General features: G+C 40.5%; 1 protein-coding gene across 2 annotated transcripts in view; it reads left to right on the top strand.

The window, feature by feature from the left end:
- The window catches only part of ADGRB3 (adhesion G protein-coupled receptor B3), a 723,536-nt gene that overhangs the window by 306,186 nt on the left and 405,325 nt on the right, over nt 1–12,025 (top strand). The window lies entirely within an intron of this gene.

The raw sequence follows: 12,025 nt of genomic DNA, 5'->3' as shown, positions 1-12,025 counted from the left end.
GTGTTCACACCAGTCACTGACCTAAAACCAATCTCTGAGTTCAGTGTTGACAGTAGGTGGCACTAGATATTGACGTCTTTCATCTCAATGTTCTCTTTGTTCTTGCCAAGTCACCTCAGATACATTCTAAAAAGTAGGGAAATAAACTAGAACTTGAAGATACCCCATAGGCAAGAGAGATTACCTATTGCTTAAAAAATATCTAAGAAAGTATCTGATCCTCCTGAAAAACATGGGTTTTATTACCTATTCCAGTGCACAGTTCTGCAACAAATCAGCTAAATTTTATAGGCAGAATTAAGGAAGAACCACTGGGGGTCTAAAATAACTAATGTGTATACCAGATAGTACTATACGTCCATTATTCAAACCTGTTTCTATGGAGATAATTATTGTCATAGTTTGTCTTATCAGGTTGCTCATCAGATGAGACTTTGGGAAAACTCTCACAGCTTCTGTCACGGCAGAAACCAAACAAGCAATTTATTGTAATCTTATATTACCCTACCTGGTTCAATTTAGAAATATTTGGCAACATGCTGATCATTCTGAAATTGAAACAGAAAGTTGAAGCAGCATTTTTTACCATTTTTTATTTCTTCATTTCATCTGACATTGTTTTTATAGTAAAAATAAACATATTTTAGGAATCAATTATTTCTAAATTAATACAATTAAAATTAATGCAATTAGTAAAACTGCTCTTTGGGTTTAAATTTTACCAAAACCCTAAACCTTAGTATTCGTCCTTGTATGTCCTGACTTGTGAGTGACCCTAAGATCTTGCCCCTGGTAGTCTCTCTCTCCCTGTCTCTCTGGAACTATCACTTGTGAGCAGCACCCACAAATCTGCATTTTTATGTCTCATCTCTTGCAAACACCCAATAGAGCATTCCAGCTGGGGTAGCCAGTCATCCTCAGGGTCAGCAGAAGAGCTTTTCTGTCTGATCACCAAATCCATCTGGTCATCTGAAGTAATTTCTGATTCTTACCTTTCCTAGTGACGGATTCCACTTCCATCAAGTCTTTCTCCAGCGGCCATGCTTTCTCTTCCCCTGGACAGCACCTGCTAGTGGGGAGGGGCAGTGTAACATTAAGAGCCTGGGATGTGGAGTCAAAGTTTGGCTTTGGGCCTCAGTGTCCTCATATGTAAAGTGGGGATAATAAGATGTGCCTCGGGGGATCATTTCAAGTATGAAATTATAAAATGCCACAGGTAATTACAGTTATTAAATAATTCCAGCCCAGGTCATCTTTGTCCATTACCCAAATTACTGCAACAACCACCTTTTCTAATCTCTTCCATACAAGTTTATCGATTATTCTCCCCTTTCCTTGACCTTAGTCACGGATTCACTTGCTTCAAAAGAAAAAAAAAAAAAAATGCTACGGCTCCTCATTACTTGCCCAATTCAGTGCGTACTGGAGCCCTTGGGATTCTAGTGCCCCCATCTATCAGTTGATTAACTTTCGAGGGTCATCACCCTCTACTTGTTTATAGAGAAAATATACACATAACATAACGGATCCCATCCCTGGTTCCTGGGTATGGAAGCACATATTCTGTCCTTACTCTGCTGCTTGCAGTTACTCACCTGGGCTCCCATAGAGTCCCTGTCCTGTCTCCACCTTCACCTGCTGACATGGGAGCATTTTGGGAGCTCAACCCATTAAAAACCGTCTCCTCCTTTAATCATTCTTATTTCTCCCACAATTGCATGAGTGCTTTCTTCTTTGAACCCCTATAGACTTGCTTTGTGCTTCCCTTCTTATGTATTGCCATCACACTTTATTATTATATGTTATTATATCTCTTAGCTAGAATTCCACCTCGTTACAGATGAGTTATCTATTTTCAGACTCCCAAATCCCCTTTTAGTTGAATGTACACCATTAGACACATGACCTTTTGAATGTTTTTATTCCATATCATAAACATTGTACCTGGACCATTTGTATAAAGTACAATATACGATACAAAATACAGTAATTTGTGTAAAAGCATGTGAATAAAAATTTTGAAATGACTATGATAGTAATACCTTACCTTTCATAATCATTTTATTCTTTCAAAATGCTGTTAGTTTGTCTAAGTAGATTTTGAATAGACTTTCTTAGAACACATACTATTTTTATTTTGTAGTTACAATTGGTGGCATGAGCCTTCCTTCCTTAGAAATAAATCATTGAGATGTTGGAGGTAAGAAAAATATGTATTTTCATAGCAAGTTACTCAATTTGCCCAAATCTCAGCCCTGCATATACTTACAGGCCAGAGCTCCTCGAGGCTGTCTCATAGCCACCTGTCAGGCTAGGATTGGTCCCAGGCATACACATATAGAGATTCCGAAGGCCTCAGGGTAGCTGGCAAGACAGGAGGATGTGGCCGTCAGCCTCCAGCCTAGAGTAGTCTTGCCCGTTACCCTAGTGTGCCTCCAAATGTTATCATTTTCTACATGTGCCTTGACCTGGAAAAGGTGATGAAGCACAGTTATCCTTACCAGTTCCTAAGATAATATAAAAAATGCAAATAAACACAATTCTCTAGCAGCATACCCCAATACAAAACTTGTCTCACTTAAAGTTAATAAATAGTTACTTAGAACTATTCCTCACAATTAAAGTTAGCTATCTTTTATTATTATTATTATTATTATTATTATTAATCTTGTTAACAGGTTGGAAATAGAGTGACCTTGTCTGCTAAGTTGAAATACAGGATTAAAACTAAGTTAATCAGATTTTTTCCAGGGTGTGTATGTAGAAACACCATCCACTCCTCAAACAGGCAATGCAACACACATAGTCTGCTAATGAATTTAAAGTTTGTGGTTTGCTATCTCTGAGACTTAGAGACAGATTTTTGCAAAATATATAAATACCTTGTTTACCGCTACAACAAATGCTTAGTGATAGTGTAAGATTCTCAGAAAATGAACGGAGAGGCTTATTTTATTGACGTAGGTCTACCGACCACCTCCTCAAGGAGTGATTTTTCTAATGCCTTGGTTTCCTCATGTTTAAAAAGAGAGTAATAATTGTATCTACTTCATTCTTAATATGAGAATTAGATGAATTAAAAAATGTAATGCACTTGAAAGAGTGCCTAAGTAGATTTTGAATAGACTTTCTTAGAACACATACTATTTTTATTTTGTAGTTACAATTGGTGGCATGAGCCTTCCTTCCTTAGAAATAAATCATTGAGATGTTGGAGGTAAGAAAAATATGTATTTTCATAGCAAGTTACTCAATTTGCCCAAATCTCAGCCCTGCATATACTTACAGGCCAGAGCTCCTCGAGGCTGTCTCATAGCCACCTGTCAGACTAGGATTGGTCCCAGGTATACACATATAGAGATTCCGAAGGCCTCAGGGTAGCTGGCAAGATGATATGTACATGTTGCTGTTATAATTATATGTTCTTTCAACTTGACACTGATAAAAACCATTTCTATGGGAGGAATGCTATTACAAAACACATTTGATAAACACCCTTCTTTTCCCCCTGAGACCTTAGCAGCACCGTGAATTCTGCACATGAGTGTGTTCCCCTGCTGAAAGTTAGAGCTGTAAGCTGTGTGAGCACAGAGACCAGATCTCTCATTCACCTCTGCATCCCCCAGCAGAGGGAATTCCCAAAACATAAGAATTAATGAACTGCCAGCAAGTGAAATTTGAAATTGGGGTCATGCATAGTGTATGGTTTTTTTTTTTTTCCTTTCCTTTCCTTTCCTTTCTGTTCCTTTCTTCTTCCTTCCTTCCTTTCCTCCCGCCCTCCTCCCTCCCTCCGTTCTTTCTTTCTTTCTTTGTTTCTTTGTTTCATTCTTTGTTTCTCTTTGTTTCTTTCTTTGTTTCTTTCTTTCTTTCTTTCTTTCTTTCTTTCTTTCTTTCTTTCTTTTTCTTCCTCTCTCTCTCTCTCTCTCTTTCCTTCCTTCCTTCTTTTCTTTTCCTGCATGCCAACTCTACAGTGTAGAATCAATTTCTCTTTAATACTGAAATTCTAGCATAGGGGTGAAAACTAATTTTCCACATCAAATTGATTTAAGCCCTGTATAATTTTTGCTATTTTTAAGAGACAGAAAATCAGTTTGAATAGACAGATTAACAGCTAATCACTAGGTAATTGCTACCTTGTTTTAAGACAGCATGCTAACTACATACTTGTGACTTAAAGTACAGTTGTATCTTATAAATGGGTTTTTATATCTTTGCACTAGTGATAGCAAACAGTGGGATCTTTCAGCTGATGAACAGAGTTGCTCTTCCATTTTGCTAAGGCACAAAAAACAAGAGTCCTTCATATTGCCCTACAATAATACGTTTTTATTTTGAGCATAGAGAGTGATGTGAGCTAATTGTATATTTTCTGATTTACAAAATATACATAGGTAGCATTGAACAGGAAAAAAAAATTAACACAAATCTCTCCCTTTAGCTTATGTTTTTGTCTTGAGCTTTAGTTCCATACACCAACTGCCTTTCTGATATACTAAGAGGTGCTCAACTACCTCAAACTCAAAACTATTTTCAGCGTCTACCCTCCCAACTGGTAGCTTCCTCCTGTGCTCTAACTGAGGCTGTAGCACAGCACTCTTCCTGGACACCTGGCTTTCATCTTTTATTTCTCTCCCTTCCTCACCTCCTACATCCAGCCCTGGAGCCGAGCCCATTCTCTGTCCTGGATAGATTTTTGAATCCACTGGCTTCCCTTCCTGTTTCCACTTCCCGTGATGCCACGCCCCTTCCCTACTCACTCCATTTAGGTTGTCACAGGCCGTGCCTTCAGTCTCACTTTTCTTCAATCCATTCCCCAAACTACATGTATAGCATTCAACACATTATAACAAATTTTCCTTGCCCTTAAATTCAAACTCGTACTTTATCTTATCATATGTGACCCCTCCCCCTCCGGTAATTACCCACCTCTACTCATCCCCAACTTTGTACTCTAGCCATTCTGAAATGTTCCCAATTTCTTGGATATACCAGGTTCTTTGTACCACCTTGAGCCATTCTGAAATGTTCTTTGTACCACCTCTACCCATTCTGTAATGTTCCCAATTTCTTGGATATACCAGGTTCTCCTTGCTGCCTGGGTCTTCCTACATGTGGTTCCCAAGGCACACTTTTCCCTTCCTCACTGGCCAACTCCTGTTATCCTTGGACATCCTTTCTGGAAATCTCCTAGTGATATACTCTCCCCCAGAGTACTCCTAGAGCATCCAGGACTTCTCAGATCATAGTGGGCATCCACTGTATTAAAATTTCTCCTCTTAGTGTCTCCCTCACCATCTTGCAAGCTGAGAGACCCTGACTATTTTTGTTCATTTTCTTTAGGTGCAGCATTTTACAAGGTAATTGGGACATTATGGGTGCTCAGTATCTGTAGAATGAATGAATTCCATAAGGGGCACTGAGGAGAGTCCAGAAAGTTTCCTACTACTGGGGGCTTCATAAACCTAAGATGGAAGAAAATAAATTTTTATTTTAATATCTAGGCAGTTTTGCTGTTGGTATGAGCATAAATACATATATTTTCTGAACTAAACTTTTTAAAGATACAATCTTCAATGAATGCCATATGACCTTTGTTGAAATATTTTAAGCAGATGGGATTTGACATTACTACTAAAACGCTGAAAACCCTGCAAATTTGCAAATTTGAATCTATGATTCCCCTATCATCTTCCTTTCTTATTATTTGTGCACTGTTTCCATCTGCAAGAAGCACAATGAATCCAAGGCTTTATGAATTGATGGTGGAGAAAAACAAAGTTTGTTGGCTTTTTTAAGTTTAAAAAATTACTGTGCTAATGTTTATTTGTTTTGTTTTTTGGTCTGGTTGAGGTAGGCCATACGTTGTCATTAGGGAAATGGAAATTAATAATTGAGTACTGTGGTTGGGTATATAGAGATCACACTGGAGAATTCTCAGCAGGGTTCCATAGACTCTTACCAAGTCAGACACAGCCCTACAAAAGTCAACTTTTGTCAATATCTGGTACCCTGGAAACCCATTTTTGTTAATTTTTAAGAAAACTATAGTAGTTAACCTCCCTCTCTTTTCCTAAGTGAACATTCTTAACCTACAGCTGGTCTACTTACACACAGATATGCACACACTCATACACACTGTCCTCAGTGCTTTGCAGAATCATCTCATTTTCTGTCATCTTAAGTAGTGAGGTAATGGAAAAATAGATCTTTTTTTTTTAAAAAAAAGATTTATTTGAGAGAGAGAGAGAGAGAGAGTGAGCACAAGCAGGGGGTAGGAGCAGAGCAGGGAGGGAGAAGCAGGCTCCCTGCTCAGGATCCCAGGACCTCAAGATTTGGGGCTGGATCCCAGGACTGGGTCCCAGGACCTCAAGATCATGACCTGAGCCAAAGGGGGATGCTTAACTGATTGAGCCACCTAGGTGTACCAAAAATAGATCTTTTGAAAGTATTTGGTAATTTTTGGCTTAAACTATATGAGTGTGTTCATAGGCATTCACCTACCATTTGCTAGACTTCTAAGTACTTATGTGCTCTAGGAGTGAAACAAAACAGAAAAATTATTGTCTTCATGGTGCTCACATTCTAGAGGGAGAAGGCAATAAATAAACAATAATAATACTGCAAAGTAAGAAAGCTAGGAAAAAAGATGCAGAAGTTACCCTCGCCCTCTGTCTGCTGCTCTGCCTGCTTGCGCTCTCTCTGTCAAATAAATAAATAAAATCTTTAAAAAAAAAAAGATGCAGAAGTTAGAAGGTTAACAAGCATTTTGAAGAAGAATAAAACAGAGGAAAGTGTGGGAGTGTTTGAGAGAAGTCAGGAAGTCCCTGAAAAGGTAAGATTTCAGCAAAGATGAAAGGCAGTGAAGACACAAACCATGCAGACATTTGGGCGGGAGACGGAGGGATATCCTGGAAAGAAAGAGCAAGTGCACAAGCTCTGAGGTAAAAGCCGTCCTGGAGGATTGGAGAAGCATCAAAGGGGTCAGTGTAGCAGAGGGGTTGGGGGGCAGAATGTGGAGAGGGTGGGAGCTGAGGTAAGAGGCCAGATTGAAAGGCCTTGTAACTGAGGCTAGTTTTATCACTAAACGTCGTACTTACTGGAAAAGAAGAAATGTTTTTTTTCTCCAAGTACTGTACCTTAAAAAAAAAAAAAAAAAGCGCTAACCCATATTCCCCAGCTGACAGTTCCTACTTCTGCCCACCTTAATTTTGAACCTCATCAGTTTCAGGGTGAGCCCGGTAAACATTTGGCCCTATTGGCCCACCCGTGCCATCTAGTGGTTAACGCTTGCAATTACCCGAGTTTCTGACCACACAGCCGATGGTGGGGGAAGGGCGCAGGGAAGGGAGCTAACTTTTGGCAGAGTAACAATGGGTGTGAAAAGCTTTCTGAACCCACAACAGGGGAATGAGGAAGTCTAGGTTGCAAATTGCTTCTTCATTGCTTTGTGTCAAGATTAAATCAGAAACAAAAATTGAATGCTCTAGCTCCCTCATCAGTGGAGCTAAGTTTAAAAACATTGAAAAACAGAAAAAAAATAAATAAAAGTGAAATGAAAGTGAAGGATTAAAAATGAAGAGTTAATGAGGCAGGTTTTGAATAGAAGTTGGATGTGTAGATGGAACGACAAAAAAAAAGAATAATTAGGTGCAATGGTACTAAGAAATTACTGGTGTGTCTTTATTAAAAAGGGACTAGTTGTTTTACATGGAATTCGATTATGTAATAAACTACGCATGATGTCCTTTGTGAGTTTTTAACATTTTTTTATGCTTTTCCTCTTTCTTATGTTCTAAAGTAGTTTTGGCTGACATTTACAGAAACACAGGAGAATGTGACCTGGTGTAGAATATTTGGAGGATGACAATTAATTCTGGGTGGCTGATGCATAGGAGAATAAACATGAGCCATAGCTGGAATGCTAGCTTGGAGCTTGCTAGAAGGGCCTTTATTTATCACAGGGAGCATACTTACCTTTATCCTGTCAGCCCTGGAGAACCATGGAAAGGTTTTAAGCAGCAAGTTATGGGATTAAACTTCATTTGAGAGATTACTTTGTTAATATGGCATGAAAATGGGATTAGAGGTAGAAGATACAAGAGAATAAATAGCTCCACTTTATACCTAGTTCTTCAGCTGGGAAAGCAGGCATCATCCTTAACCCCTCAGTCCTTCATTCCCCACATCAGTTAGTCTACTACTTTCTAAATTTATCTTGTGCCCACTTTTTCTTCATTTTTAGTCTAAACATCTGACCTAAAGCCACCATCATTTCAGCGCTGAAACACTACATTAACCCCTTCCACTGTCTTGCCCTACCTACTGCTCTCCCATCCCTGTTACCCATAGAGAGCAAACCGATCTTCTTAAAATTAAAAATTGAATTACGTCGATCTTTTGTTTAACCCTTCCGTAGCTGCCTGCGAGGCCCTGTAGGCACTAATGTTAGCCAGTCTACCAGCCCATCACTCCACACTCTTCCCTAAAATTGTTCCCTCCAGCTCCACTGGTCTCAGGCCCCAACCTCTTCTCTGCTTCCAGGCCTTTGCACATACTGTTCACTCTGCCTAGAACGCTTGCTGCCCTTCACACAGTCAGTCACAATTAAGCGTCGCTTCCTCCAGGAAGCCTGTTTCCATTCTTCAAAGTTTAGATTGAAATAACATTCTGTATTAACTATTGCAGACCTTGGGGCGCCTGGGTGGCTCAGTCGTTAAGCGTCTGCCTTCAGCTCAGGTCATGATCCCGGGGTCCTGGGATCAAGCCCCCCATCGGGCTCCCTGCCCGGCGGGAAGCCCGCTTCTCCCTCTGCCCACTCCCCCTGCTTGTGTTCCCTCTCCCGCTATGTCTCTCTCTGTCAAATAAATAAATAAAATCTTAAAAAAAAAAAAACTATTGCAGATCTTATCATAGTTGTACTCAAGTAATGGTATGTTTAATTGTTTGACTGAAAGCTCCATGAGGCAGAGAGCGCTGCTCTCATGCACCATTGATTTTCCCTAGAACAGAGCCTAGCATGTGTCAGGTCAATGCCGAATGAACCGATGAGGTTGTTCACCTCATTCAGATGGAACAGGATGGATGCTTGGGTAAGCAATGGAGTTAGAATCATGGTAAGTTAAGGGAGGAGAAGATGAATCTGATGGGTTTCGTTATGGGTACAAGATTAGAGGTATCATTAGCAGAGTTAGGGAATACAAGGAGAGGAAACAAGCAGCATTAGGGAGAAAAATGGTAGGAGTTGAAGTGTAGGCAGACTGACTCTGAGATTTCTTTGGAACAGAGAGAATAATCAGTAGAAAAGTGTAACTCGGCAGTTGGATGTGCCAGTCTAAAGCTCAAGAAAGACATCTGAACCAAAGAAACACATACGTGTTGCCATTACACAACTGGGTAGAGGGTGTATATCAAGGCTTGACTGCAACATAGCAAGTAAGAGTTGGGAGCAGAAGCCAAACTGGTTGAATTCTTACTGTGGCTCCAACATGTGCTAACTTTTCCTTCTTCCTACTATTTCCCCTTCATTGTCATTAATCTGGGCACCACCTAGCTGCATAGCAGTCACTAACCTCCCTCTCACAGTCTCATCTCTGGGCTTTGCCTTTTCTTCCTGACAACTGTCACCTCTCCTCTTAGGAGACACTGCCCTGGCCTCTTTGGCTATAGCAGGAGGTTGGACAGGGTAGCAGGGCCAGAAACATCTGCTCTTTGTGGGGTGCGGATCAGACAAAATGGGCAAAGTGGTTCCCAGCTGACTAGTCTCCATGGTCAGTGTGGAAGTGGGTGGCTGCAGGTGCTTGGCTGCATCCCTTAATTTATTTTTCTGCTGTTTCTATTCTTGCGATATTGGAGGAGGGAGTGCTGTGGAGGGGCTGTACCTACCTTTGCTTGAGTTGTACCATTTTTTTTGTGATTTTTAAAAATTTTATTATTTTATATTTTTGATTTATGGTGACTCCACCTCTATTCATCACCGCCACTCCCAGGCCAGACTCAGTGGCAAATCCTGCTCTTGGGCCCTAGGAAAGGGCCAGGCCAGCCTGAGCCCTCCTGCCCCCTGTAACAGCCTGGACAGATAAGATAAGAGGAATGGTTTAAACATGTGGCCATTTTAGAACGGAAAGTGACATTGAAGATCACCTATTTCACATCCTTCCTCTTCACAGATGAGAGCACCAAGGCCTTCAAATAAGAGGCTTCTCTGAGGTGACCGAGCTTGGGGGTATCTGCAGGACTAGATTCTAGAGTCCTGACTCAGTCGCCTTTGCTTTGACTTCCTGCATATCCTCTTGGCTACTTCCAATTATTCAAAATAATTGCCCTCATGCTAAATTAATAGTCTAAGTTCTCATTAAAACACTTAGGCAACAGTTTCCAATTTAGGGAATCCTCGCTTGGTGGATGGTTTAGCAGTCCATTCAACCTTCACCAGCCCCATTTTCATGAAATGTGTCCACCTTATCCCACTGGTGATCTCCTAAAGGCCAAACCTAATGCACGCATCTCAGGCATTACTCCCTGGGCTGTCTCCATAGGGCTCTATGCTCTGACTTCTCCCTCCTCCTTGAGACCACTGTGTTTGGGGTTCTAGAAGGCTATTCTCTCTCAGGCCTCCACAAGGGACTTGGATGGTTCCTTCTTGGTCCTTGCTCCTTGGTCCCTGTGTCCTTTGCAGAATCATCCATGCCCTGCTTTTTCCTTTGTTAAATGCTTTCCTTAGATAATTTCTTTTTTTAAAAAAGATTTTATTTATCTATTTGAGAGAGAGAGAATGAGAGATAGAGAGCACGAGAGGGAAGAGGGTCAGAGGGAGAAGCAGACTCCCTGCTGAGCAGGGAGGCCGATGCGGGACTCGATCCCGGGACTCCAGGATCATGACCTGAGCCTAAGGCAGTCGCTTAACCAACTGAGCCACCCAGGCGCCCTCTTTAGATAATTTCTATGTATTAATAATAGTAATAATAGTGAACCCTTATTAAAAGTCTTACATGCATGGACTCATTTAATCTTCCCCAGTAATCTTACGAGGTAGAGATTAGTAGTCTTCTTTACCATATGGGAAAACAGGAAACAGAGAGGTGAATTATTATTATTATTGTTATTATTAATTATTAATTTTCAGATTCTAAACATTCTTTTTACTACATGATGGTACCAGAGGAAAACCAAGTATAGAAGTGAACAAATGGAGGAGGAAGGGGCTAGGGGGAGTCATCACCACCCCTCCCTCTTCAGGAGCCAAGTGTGCCCTTCTGGCCCCTTCAACCTGTCCAGGCTGTTACAGGGGGCAGGAGGGCTCAGGCTGGCCTGGCCCTTTCCTAGGAACCAAGAGCAGGATTTGCCACTGAGTCTGGCCTGGGAGTGGCGGTGATGAATAGAGGTGGAGTCACCATAAATCAAAAATACAAAATAATAAAATTTTTAAAAATCACAAAAAAAATGGTGCAACTCAAGCAAAGGTAGGGACAGCCCCTCCACAGCACTCCCTCCTCCAATATCGCAAGAATAGAAACAGCAGAAAAATAAATTAAGGGATGCAGCCAAGCACCTGCAGCCACCCACTTCCACACTGACCATGGAGACTGGCCAACTGGGAATCACTTTGCCCATTTTGTCTGATCCCCACCCCACAAAGAGAAGATGCTTTCGGCCCTGCTATCCCAGATAAAGAAAATATTATTTCAAGATTGTAGTTTCCCAAATTGTATTCTTCCCCACTAATAATTATAATGTATCCTAATGAGCTCATAAATTCTGAAGTAGAATCAGTATCTGTAGATTACGATTATCATGGATTAAATAGTATACTGTCTCTCCTTGGAAGTCACACTCATGTATGTATGTATATATATATATATACATAATACATACTAATATATATATATTAGGTACTTATTTTTTGGTCCTTATTCACTTATTAAAAGTATTTATATATTCAAATATTGATTCATTTATTTATTCAATTTTGAACAACTTCTGTGCGCCAAACCATTAGGTGGGAGATACTGAGATGAGAAGATAACAA

The sequence above is a fragment of the Eumetopias jubatus genome, unplaced genomic scaffold, assembly GCF_037043125.1.
Source record: "Eumetopias jubatus isolate StellerSeaLion01/CBP00866 unplaced genomic scaffold, mEumJub1_p1.0 scaffold_6, whole genome shotgun sequence".
Lineage (NCBI taxonomy): Eukaryota > Metazoa > Chordata > Mammalia > Carnivora > Otariidae > Eumetopias > Eumetopias jubatus.
Note: the sequence above shows the minus strand (reverse complement) of the source record. Positions and strands in the feature narration are given on the sequence as shown.